Source organism: Limanda limanda, chromosome 11, assembly GCF_963576545.1.
Source record: "Limanda limanda chromosome 11, fLimLim1.1, whole genome shotgun sequence".
Classification (NCBI taxonomy): Eukaryota; Metazoa; Chordata; class Actinopteri; order Pleuronectiformes; family Pleuronectidae; genus Limanda; species Limanda limanda.
This window is the reverse complement of record NC_083646.1, coordinates 6,279,328-6,291,545: the sequence shown is the minus strand read 5'-3', so window position 1 is coordinate 6,291,545 and position 12,218 is coordinate 6,279,328. Positions and strand designations below refer to the sequence as shown.

The window sequence follows — 12,218 nt, the reverse complement described above, 5'->3', positions numbered from 1 at the left end:
GTTTTTCCTGTACACATCGACAGGCTTTTACACACTGTGATGTGTAAGAGGCTGGAAAACCATATTTGTGTTTGTGTATTTTAATAGGGGCTTTCTGCAGATAGGATCAACAAAGAGACTCACAGGGATCTCAGAGAAGATGGAGAACAGTCAAATGCAAGGATCTTATATAGAAGAACTGAGGCTGTTGGTCCGAGCCAATTCAGACTGGTTCTGTAGACACAGTTTGAGACAGGAATTAAGACAAAGGAAACTGATTTGCATATGTTTACGTTGAAGATAAATCAGACGAAAATTAGGTTTGTGGACAGTCAATAAGTCATAGAAAGGTCACACAAAGTTCAGCTCATAAAAGTCTCTCTCAGGTATTCAGAAAGTTACTTTTCAACTACAAAATAGGTTTTCAACACACTGTAACTGACCCTGTCCATCTTTATACTCTGAAGCCGCTTCTCGCTTCAGGGTTCACACCCTTCACATTCTGACACTGTCCATCTTTCTCTCTCTCGCTCTCTCTCTCTCTCTCTCTCTCTCTCTCTCTCTCTCTCTCTCTCTCTCTCTCTCTCTCTCTCTCTCTCTCTCTCTGTCTCTCTCTATCTCTCTTCACCACTCACTCTCTTAAACACACTGAAGCTCTACTATTACAACGCAAGGCCGATCAGTGTTTTGACGGACAGAATCTACTCTGAACTGTTACAATGTAAATATATGAGCTGGGCTGTTGTGTTTCTTCACCGAATGAAGAGATTTCTTCAGACACACTTTCCTTTGGGAAGGAACAAGAGGCTGAAGTCAAGCCCAAGAGAGAAAGACAGAAAGGTGGTGATGATGAGAGAGAAGGACCAGTGTTCCCACTGTTCCCACCCAGGACAGAATCAGTATTACATCACTGTGTTGTTGAATACAAAGAAGGAAAGTTCATCATTTGTTCCAACGTATTTCATTTTATTTTGACATAAAGGATATTTACATTTCAGGTGTATGGGTTTGGATTAAGTTAACACTGGAAAGCACAAAAAAAACATTCTGCAGTGATTCTCAGCATTTCTTATCTAACTGCATGTCATTTATATATATATAGATTATATAAAAAGTTATTAATACAATCATTTTACACTCACATTATTTGCATTTTAAGTTGCAAAATAAGGATTTCAACCAAGTTCACTATTTTCCCCAAAACTTTTAATTAACAGTTTCAAATATTTATCAATTTTTAGCTCAGTAATGTAACTTCTGTGTCTTCTTGCTAACTAGTTTTAAAATACTCCTAATGGCAACACGCATGGTTTTGTTGTAGCTGCATAAGGTTTGTTGACCAGCTTACATTACTGTAGATTTATGATTACGACATATTTTGCTTATGATGGAATCTTCAGACTCTCTGTGCTGACTTATTGTGAATATAAAGTTCCTCAGGCCCGAGGTAGCTGTAAAAAGCAGGACGAGAATATCTCGGGTCAAATCCTGACGTTAGAGTAAAGACTTTCATCTTCCTCTGAGCTGCTGGAGTCTCTGTTGGTCGTCTGACGTTGGGGCTTCGCTGTGAATCTCACTTGTGAATAGTTGAGCTCTACTTCACCTTCACTGGTGTGGTTGTCAAATAGATTTGGATATTTTGGTGCACGTGCAGTTGCATTACTAATGTTTTCATAGTCCTGCAGGCTCTCTGGTTCATTCTAGGATGAGAGCGAAGGTAGTTTATAGATTATTTATGGAACAATTTCTGGATTAAATTTAACTAACAGCAAAAAAAACAGACTGATATCACGAAATGAGAGGTCAGAGTTCCTGACCTTTTTAACTCTTGTTGGCTTGGAAACCTTCGCATACACAGGGTCTTCTTTCACCTTTCTTTGCTTCTTCCTTGAAAAACAAATATCAACATGACTTGAGCTGATCAATAACACCTTTGTTGTTCTGGTATTGTAACACAAAGATTAAATTCTCACTTTAGCTTATTCTTAAAGTCCACAGAAGCGTAGTTGGCAGAATCGTCCTTGGTGTTTCCAGCTTTCTGTCTTGTGGGGTTTTGTGCGGAGGCAGCCTGAGCAGATGCAGACAGAAATATGATGTTGTTGTTTTGTTTCAGATCCTTGCATCGTGTGAACTCAAAATAAAACAAATGAAACATTCTGGGACTTCGGTGGCTTTGTAATATCATCATTTAAACATATTTGATAACATATTATCGAAATTATGACATAATTTGGAGTATTTAGAAGAATTTGTAGTTTTACAGCTGTAACAGGTTAGAAGTGATGAAATAGAGGCTTAAATATCCTGAATAGTACCTGTACTCTACATAATCACTGTTTCTTACGATTTCAATATACAAATAGCCAATTAGAAATAGATTTAGAAGTTTTAACAACTGGTAGTTTAATTATATAAAAAAACTATTGTGCTAAGACAAGGTTCTGACAACAGGCCACCATGACCAGACACTTTGAATTAAACTCTTTTTAATATAAATCTTCTTGATTTTTACTAAAGTCTCCATGTATGATTGTTTAAATTTATTGTTTTCTTGTTTAAAGTGTTGTCTCAACCCGGGACTCACCTGGGGCAGACTCAAAATGCTGTAAACAGCGTTGATGTCGGTCGGAGGCCTGTGGAATATAAAAAATAAATAAGAATAAACACTTTCAAACAGAGTGAATGACTATTATAAATAACGGGAGACTTTCATTGTGCCATTCAAGTCTGGAGGATCTAGAAAATAAATGGATGCTTTGACTCCAGCATGAGCAGCAGTCCATGTCTGACTCTGTCCCACACAGTGTTACTTGTCCTGGGTGGGGACAGTGTGTTGAGTGGTTGTGGTCTTACGTGCTGTCTGGAAGAGGCTGGCGTCGTTGTGCCTCTGGACGCCTCAACTGCTCCGACAAGAGGTCGTCTCTGCTCCTGAAAGGCTCCACAGAGACATTCTCATACGTCAGACTCCTCCTCCTGGTACTATTAAACCGACCCTTTAATGATGCACAAAAACACACACACACACACACACACACACACACACACACACACACACAGGATATGTCAGCTCTGTCCGGAAGTTTTCAATAGAGAAGTAGAAAAATGTGTCATTACCGAAAAACCAGTAGGGGATTTGGTGTTTGTTGTTTCTTGTTGAATAGATTTTTTCTTCCTGAATCTGAAAACATAGAGGGACACGATGTGGTTACACATGCCGGACCATCTCTGAAATGTATTTATTTAATCAAATGCACTTCTTATTCTTTCACCTTAAAACTACGATAATTAAAATTATGATCATCAGGACAAATAGAGCAGGAACGAGGAACTTCAGGATTTGCGGATAGTTTCCTGTGGTTAAAAGAGAGAGAGCATCATATAGAGCTTGACCTTTGACCGTTAGCTACCAAAATCAAATCAGTTACTCCTCGATTCTAATTGTGTGTTTGTGCGAAAGACGTAGGACATAGAACATATGGACGGACAACCAGAAAACATGATCTGATATAAACCTCCCACATGTCTTCTGAACAATAAAACACAGAGTTATAAGGCCTTGAAATTCACTCACGTTCAAACAGATGGACGGGATCAGACAAACTTTGATTTACTCCATATTGTGCAATGCAGTAGTAGACTCCTGACTGGTTTGAGTACACTGTGTGGTTTTGATGCTCTGACACAGTTTCATCCTTTTCCTTGCCCTGACTCTTCCTGTACCATGAGTAGTGTTGGACTGGGGGAAAGCTGTGACTGAAGCAGCTCAGCATCACGGAGCTCCTCCCGTCAAGCTCCTGCTTCTCTGCCCACTCCGTGATGTGTGTGTGTTTTGGAGAAACTAGGCGGGAAATTTGGGAGAAAAGACAACGTCATTTTATGAACATCATCAAAGATCAAACATGACTAGCACAACAACTAAAGTGACATTTTTGCTGCTCTTTAAAGCCAGACTGAGAAGAATGGGAATCTTTAAATGGGAGGATAAAACAGACTGGCTTTAGATTCACCTGGTGAAACTTAGAATATATCCTCCTTGTTTATCCATTCACCATCACAAGTGCATCATTCTACTCACATCTGACTTTAACCTCAGCTGGCTGTGACTTTCCACTTCCAATGTCATTGGTGGCTTCACAGCTGTACAGTCCACTGTCAGAGGGACTGGCTGAATTCACCCTGAAGGTCTGAGTCTGAGTCTGTTGGATGATTTCCTCTCTCCCATCAGTCGTCTTCCTCCAGGTGACAGAGCTCACTGGTGGGTTGGACTCGGCAGAACAGCTCAGGGTCAACGACATATTTTCCTTCACATCAAGACCAGGATTGGCTTGAACTTTCACATTGTTGGGACTGTCTGCAGTAACCAAAAATATAGAAAACAGAGAACTGTCAGATTTAATAACTGTCCAATATAATGGTCTTTATAATAAAGAATGACCTGCATAATATAAGTTTTTAATTTAATCTGGGTGGAATTGAAGGTACATTTGTAGATAGTTTTGTATTGTTTTCTTCCCTCTAGTCTGTGTTACATTTGGTTTTTTGAAAATGTAAAAGTTCTGCTGAGCAACAAATTCAACAATCAGTGGTAAAGGGAGCTCCTCTCCTGAAACTCCTAAACTCCTCGTCATCAGATACTTCCTGAGCATCAAATATACCCCATAACTGCATCATGCTCACCAAGTGGCTAATCGGGCACGCTGACATTTCACACACAAGCTGAAGCAGATGACCAAAGTATTTGTATTCAAGTAAAAATCACTGGAAACATCATAGTACTTACACAGTACTTGTATGCACACTGGTTGACTCTTATCCCCTCCACCAATGAGGTTTGAGGCCCTGCATCTGTAACAAGCTTCATCTGCTCTTTGTATTGTTAAACTCAGCTCTCGTCTGTTTGTGGTCTTCCACCGTGAGTCATATCGTTGATTTTTGCTGCGGTACCAGGAGTAAGTTGTCGGGGCAGGTTTGGCATCGGTGTCACATGTTAACGTGACAGAACCACCAACTTTCACTTGGTTGTTAGAAGAGCCACTGACAGAAATGCTCGTCTTCCTCGGCTTATCTGGAAAAAGGACCCAAGTGAAAAGACCTTTATCTCAACAACGGGTGAATCTGAAACAGAAGATTCTTTAAGGTTAATTCACAACCCAGATAGCACACGGATGTGGGCCACTTCAGGCAATGATCCGGCACTTCTGGTCTTCTCGTGGCCCAGGACAAATCTGGACCAAGACACTTGATATATCAGTGACGCTCCACTAAGAAGGTAATATTGTGAATACTATGCAGAAGATTTTAGTTCAGAATTCAAATTAAATCTATACATGAAGACAAAGTTGGGGGACAAAGCTTTTGAAACAAGAGCCCTGAGGCTCTGAAACAGCCTGAACGAGGACATACAGCAGACTGAGTCAGGAGCTGAACACATACTTTCCTCTTCATTCACTGATATTACGCGGATCTAGTTTTCATTCTTTTATTTATTCTGTATATATATATTCATATTTTGATGTCTTTTTAGTTTTTTTGTAATTTGGGAAGCACGTTGTAATGTTGTGTTGAGAAGTACTATTTAAATAAATCAAGTTATGACAACACGCCACTTTAGTCATGTTGAAAAATAAGTTTTCAGTTCAAAGAAATGTTGTATAAGTTTAATTAATTAATTAATTTACACGATAGTTAAGAACCCTGTGGTGTTTTTGACATTGTGGAGTAATGTTTTCTTCTTTTTAGAAACAGCACGTCTGATCAGTATTTACTTTATACACAGTAATGTAGAATATATCCTCCTTGTTTATCCATTCACCATCACAAGTGCATCATTCTACTCACATCTGACTTTAACCTCAGCTGGCTCTGACTTTCCATTTCCAATGTCATTGGTGGCTTCACAGCTGTACAGTCCACTGTCAGAGGGACTGGCTGAATTCACCCTGAAGGTCTGAGTCTGAGTCTGTTGGATGATTTCCTCTCTCCCATCAGTCGTCTTCCTCCAGGTGACAGAGCTCACTGGTGGGTTGGACTCGGCAGAACAGCTCAGTGTCAACAACACATTTTCATTCACCTCAAGACCAGGATAGGCTTGAACTTTCACATGTTTGGGACTGTCTGCAGTAACCAAAAATATAGAAAACAGAGAACTGTCAGATTTAACTACTGTCCAATATAATGGTCTTTATAATATAGAATGAGCCTGCATAATGTATGTTTTTTATTTCATCAGGGTGTAAATCAATATAAGTTTGGAGACAGTGGACTAGGGAGAACAATAACATGCAAACCTGTGAAAACAATACATTGCATTACACCACAAATTGTACTATAAGAAAACTTACAACTGCTTAAAGTCACAAGTATTCATATCGACAGAATGACACTTTACTCTGGTGGTAGAAGTACAGAGATTTAAGTAAAAGAAGAAATATCGCAGTACAAAAATACTCCATTCCAAGTATACGCCTCAAACTCATAATTTAAATAAGCAGCACAGTAGTTTATCAGGAGTATTCATTAAGTGTCAAAGTGGCACCACATTACATTACTGGATCATTATTATTGATAATTTATAGATTAAATTACTTTATATAGGGTCCGGTAGTTTATTGACATTTTCTAAGCTCTACAGAACTTAATCAAACAGACACATTTACTGTAAGTCATTCATTTCTTAGGTGCTATTGTTTCAACTGTCAGAAGTAATAGTTACATAGAAAAATACATGAGAAAGCAACCTTTTATAGATAGATTTTGTAAAGGAATATTTGATTTGATATGTTTGGTTGAAAAAAAAAGCCGCAGCTGAAACACTCACATTTCACCACCAACTCCTTCTGCTTGCTGTCCTTTGAGCCCTCAGTGTTCTGGGCACGGCAGAAGTACCAGCCAGCGTCGGCTGAAGTCCCAGTAAACTTGTGGTAGAGAGAGTTGATTGGTCGTGAATAAAGATTATTTTCAGTGATTATTAAAGACTGAGGATATGGGTAGGTCCTCATCAAGGTGAGAGTTGACTGTGGGAAACTTTCAGCAGTGCAGCTGATGGTGATGGTCTGACCTTCTGTGACCTCAGGACTCACAGACAGTATAGGTTCAGTGGGCGGGTCTGTAGACAGGAAGCAGAATCTTCTTATAAGAAGGCAAATTATGATTTTATTGTTTTTCTTCCCTCTAGTCTGTGTTACATACGTTTTTTGTGAATTCAAAAGTTCTGCAGAGCAAAAAATAAATAAATCAGTGGTAAAGGGAGCTCCTCTCCTGAAGCTCCTAAACTCCTCGTCAGGAGATACTTCCTGAGCATCAAAAATACACCATAACTGCATCATGTTCACCTAGTGGCTAATCGGGCATGTCCCCTAATGAAAGTTATTTAAAGTGAGAGCAGAGGCTGACATTTCACACACAAGCTGGAAGCAGGTGACCAAAGTATGTGAATGCACGTAAAAGTCACTTGAAACATCATAGTACTTACACAGTACTTGTATGCACACTGGTTGACTCTCATCCCCTCCACCAATGCGGTTTGAGGCGCTGCATCTGTAACAAGCTTCATCTTCTCTTTGTATTTTTAAACTCAGCTCTCGGTCGTTTGTTGGATTCCACCGTGAGTCAGTTAATTGATTTTTGGTGAGGTACCAGGAGTAAGTCTTCGGGGCAGGATTGGCTTCGGTGTCACATGTTAACGTGAGAGAATCACCAACTTTCACTTGGTTATTAGAAGAGCCACTGACAGAAATGCTCGGCTTCCTCGGCTTATCTGGAAAAAGGACCCAAGTGAAATGACCTTTATCTCAACAACAGGTGAATCTGAAACAGAAGATTCTTTAAGGTTAATTCACAACCCAGATAGCACACGGATGTGGGCCACTTCAGGCAATGATCCGGCACTTCTGGTCTTCTCATGGCCCAGGACAAATCTTGACCAAGACACTTGCTATGTGAGTGACGCTCCACTAAGAATGTAATATTGTGAATACTATGCAGAATATTTTAGTTCAGAATTCAAATTAAATCAATACATGAATGTGAAAGAGGCAAAATGACTGAAAGTCACAGACATGCCACAAGTTGATGTGGATTGATACAGAGCAGCCTGGTGACACTGGTGGACATTTGAGGGTTGTGGGAGGATGGAGCCAATCCCCAGCTGACTCTGGCTCTGAGAGGTCGCCAGCGTATCACAGGGACGACGTCCAGAGACAAATATCCATTCACACAATTTAGAGTTTCCAATGAACTTCATCCCAATCTGCATGTCTTTGGACTGTAGGGCGAAGCTGGAGTACTGGGAGAGAACTCATGTAGACTGGGAGAACATTCAAACTTAACAGAAAGATCACAGCAAAGTTGAGATTCGAAACAGCAGCCTTCTTAGATTAATAATAATAATAATAATAATAATAATAATAACAATAACAATAATAATAATAATCATAACAGCAGGGTGTATTACCTAAAAGACAGAACATCAATAAAATGAATTAATCAACTTACATTTAACAGTGACGTTAATATTCCGGATCAAATATATATCCGTGTTGTTCTGTGTTTGGCATGAAAACACCCTCCGGTCATCCTGCCTGCTGGCTCTGAAGCTGACGGTGGTGGTTCTTTCCTTATCTTGATCAGAGCCTGTGACCCGTGTCCGGTCAATCTGAGTCACAGCTTGAATGAGAGGGTGTGAAGGACATGAACTTGAAGTGGAGCATGTGAGTGTGACCTTGTCGGACTCCACCACGACAGCTGGTTCCTCAAAAGTGATCGGGCATCGGTTTTCTGAGAATATGAAAGCAAGAGAAATGTGGTGATGCATCTACACAATAGCTGAACTCAAATTGTACAGTGTCACACTCTAGCCAAACTGCTCTAGAGTCATAACTGATCTATAATAGTTCAAACCATCAACTAAATGTTAAGTCAAAGTGTCTAGATCGCCACCTGGTGCCTGACTGTAGTATACATCTCACCTACTGAATTTTAGTGAATGGGAAATGGACCAAACTAAAAAGTCAAAATAAACATCAATAAAATTATCTCAGACATGGATTCTGTTTTTTTTATCATTGGTGTATGTTCAAATGAAAATTTTCATGTAGGTTTGCTTATTAATTAACATATTTTTTTGCTTGGGCATGAAGGACACATTTGTCCACTAATTGTAATGTTATGTTTATTCTGAAATGTATTTTAATATTCAGCTTTTTATTGTACGTACCTTCAACGTGGAGGGTCACTTCTTCAGATGACCCTCTGTCCTTCCCTACGAATCTTAAAGAATACTTTCCGCTGTCACTACTTCTCAGGTCACAGATCAAAATACTGCACATTGGCTTCGGCCGGGCAGAGTAACTATTCTGCCAACTTGAAGATGAAGAACCGATGTATTTCACTCTGTTTGCAAAGTCAGGACTGACCGGACGTGTCAAGCTGTTTGTGCTGTAAATGACAGTGGATGTAAAGTCTTTATCACCTTCGACCAATTGTCTATCTTTCATCCAAAACCAGTATGCATCACGATCATCAACATCTTCTGTGACCTGGCATTTCATTTCAACGCAGGATCCCTCAGTAGCCAGCAGCACACCAGGTTCTAGTTTAAAGGGATTTCTAGGGTCACTTGTAGAAACATCTGTCGGTGAAAACACAAGTGGAGAAGTCAGTTAATCTTTAATTCAAATGTTGAAAAAAAACACCAACATTGTTTTCAAAGTGGAGAAATAAAATCCTTACGGTTTATTAGGGTCAGAAAAACCAACCACGTGACTGTCTGAGCCTCCATCTCATGTGGGACTACAACTGGATTTCTGAAACAAATAAAAACTGAAAAGTGGATAAAAACATCATAAGATCACAGAACTTTTTCTTTTTACTGTAAAACGTGTGATCAAAGTTCTTTTTCAGCTTGTCTCACAATTCCCTTCTTCCTCTTTTCATTTCTTGTACTAACAGAGTTGTCTTTGTTTTGTTCCTCATGTCAAAATAGTTGTGAAGTTGTGGTTTGAAAACACAAAAGTCACCTCACCTCTACGCAGAATTTGTTTTTTATTATAGGAATTGAATGTGATAATTTTAGAAAAGGAATATTTTTGCCACATGTTTTTGTTGAGTTCAGGTTAATTTTTCCTTTAATAATTAAAATATAGTAATATGTTTTCTGTTTTATATTTTACTTTATTTGACATTACCTACTTGTTCAAATCACTTTAATTCAAAGAAACCTCAGAACACATTTAAAATATGTTGACTGGAAACATAACAGTGTCTTTATTACATTGTAATTTGTGAACCTTTAAGTCTGAATTATACCGTTTAAAAAGTCATATCTGGCTCTTTGGGTTCATCTCAGTCTTCAGGGAACTACGACGTCTGAAACTGATGTTTGAGTTTTCATTTGGAAGAAAGTATTTCAACTGAATGGAAGAAAAATGGTTTTAAATTGTTATGAATTTTATTAAGAAATAAATCATCTTGTTTGTAAACAGTGTATATACTGTTAATAAAACTTTTAAAACACTATATTTTACTCTAGCAGATTAACATCATTAGGAGATAAATAACCCTAAAAGCTTGTTCTTACCTCAGAGGACCCACTTGTATCAGTCTGTCACACACAGCCTCACTCCGAGGATGAGACTTTACAGGGAAAGGAAGTGTTCAAACTTTGAAAGTGGGGTGCAAGAAAATGATTATCATCCCTTGTCATGCAAGCCAGAAAACAGCTTCTTGTAGGTGTGATGATTACAGTGATAGCGTTCACAGTTTCTCACGGTATCTGCACTAAGATGCACCCACTTCCTTTTTGTTGTTGTTTGTGGTGAAGTCATGTTCACATGCACAGAGCAGTTTTCAGTACTACACATTTATTTGGAGAATTTATGCTCACATGGAATTTACAGTGTCTCTATTTAAAACGTCATCTAACAATGTGAACAGGTATCTTAAGGGTTTGTGAACAGTTGAATAAACATAAAAGTCTATGTGAACATAGACTTTTGCAGCATGGAGGTGAAGGAGCGGCTGGCATAACAGGCGTGTCTGGGCTTGGCCATCTCCACCAGCTTTGACGACACCGTGGCCAAGTCCTGTTCTGCCACCGCCAGCCGCCGCTTCACTTCCCCTTTGGTAACCTCCCCTGACAGAGCACAAGTCTGCATCCCTTTAAGTCTCGGGGGTTCCACGCCTCGCTGTCGGGCCAGTCGCTCGACTGATTTGTCATCCAGGTTCAGAGATAACTGTGCTTTCGTCAGGAGCCGCGTCGCTACACTTGAGTCCACCTTAGAAGCCACCAGGGGGACGGGAATGGCAGACATCCCACCAGATAGCGACGCAGCGGCCCATACCAGAGCTTTGAAGGCCTCCTTTTTCTGTGTGACCAGGGCTGAGGTGAGCGTCGGGAGAGCCAAGAGAAGGGCTTGGGCTCGGATCTCTGGGAGGTCTTTGCCCAAGTCGTCCAACAGACCAGGGAAGTCAGACTTCTCCAGGGTGGAGGGTCTGACCACGTAGACTTTAGGCTGCGTCACACCATGTGACCTCAGTGTTTCCAGACTGACTTTCCTCTTCTCTTCCAGGCTCTTCTCTGGATCTCCAACCGAAGCTAAGAGAACCCAGTACACGATAGTCTCTATCCATGTATCCCTCAGGTTTGAATGGGGAGGTGTCGGGCACAGGCAACAGGTCCCACAGGTGTAAGTCAGGGTGTTTAGGGTCAGGGTAGCCTGCCACGTCCTTTGAGGCCACGGCGATTAAACCAGGAGCCCCCCCCTCCCTCATCCCCTGGTCCGAGGCCACGGAGGGAGTTGATGGAGTCTTTTCCATCACAGCGGTTTCCCACCACAGCCAAGTTGATCCTACTGATCAAGAGATCTTCCACCGCGTCCCTGACATCTGATAACTTATTGCTGTCTATGGATTCTTTCAGAGTCTCAAGGAAGCTCAGGCCTTTGAAAACATCAGCCATTTCTGCAGAGAGACACAGAGTGAATTATTAGAAGAGTCACAACAGGTCCTTTGATAAAGAACAGATATGATGGATACTATCTATCATCTATCGAACAATTCCTCTAATCTCTCTCAATCTATTTAGTCTGTTGTTCTGTGACTCTCACATCTCGAGAAGCATTCATCTTATCGGCTTCAAGCGTGACATGTGCAGTGTTAAGGGCCCAAGGATGTGCAGTGTGGAATTTGTCGTGATTTGTTCACGCAATACGTTCAATAATAAGCTGATAAGCTCTGAATAA

General features: G+C 40.2%; 1 long non-coding RNA gene and 1 pseudogene across 1 annotated transcript; both read right to left on the bottom strand.

Annotated features, from left to right (window-relative positions):
* Positions 1–1,412: 1,412 nt before the first annotated feature.
* Positions 1,413–2,898, bottom strand: LOC133013652 (uncharacterized). The gene is made up of 5 exons (XR_009681428.1): positions 2,833–2,898; positions 2,564–2,612; positions 1,953–2,047; positions 1,797–1,866; positions 1,413–1,679 (listed from the first exon to the last, which is right to left on the bottom strand). It is a non-coding gene; the product is annotated as an uncharacterized LOC133013652 (long non-coding RNA).
* An 8,054-nt stretch (positions 2,899–10,952) lies between these two features.
* On the bottom strand, positions 10,953–11,935 carry LOC133013896 (interferon-inducible GTPase 5-like; annotated as a pseudogene).
* Positions 11,936–12,218: the final 283 nt, after the last annotated feature.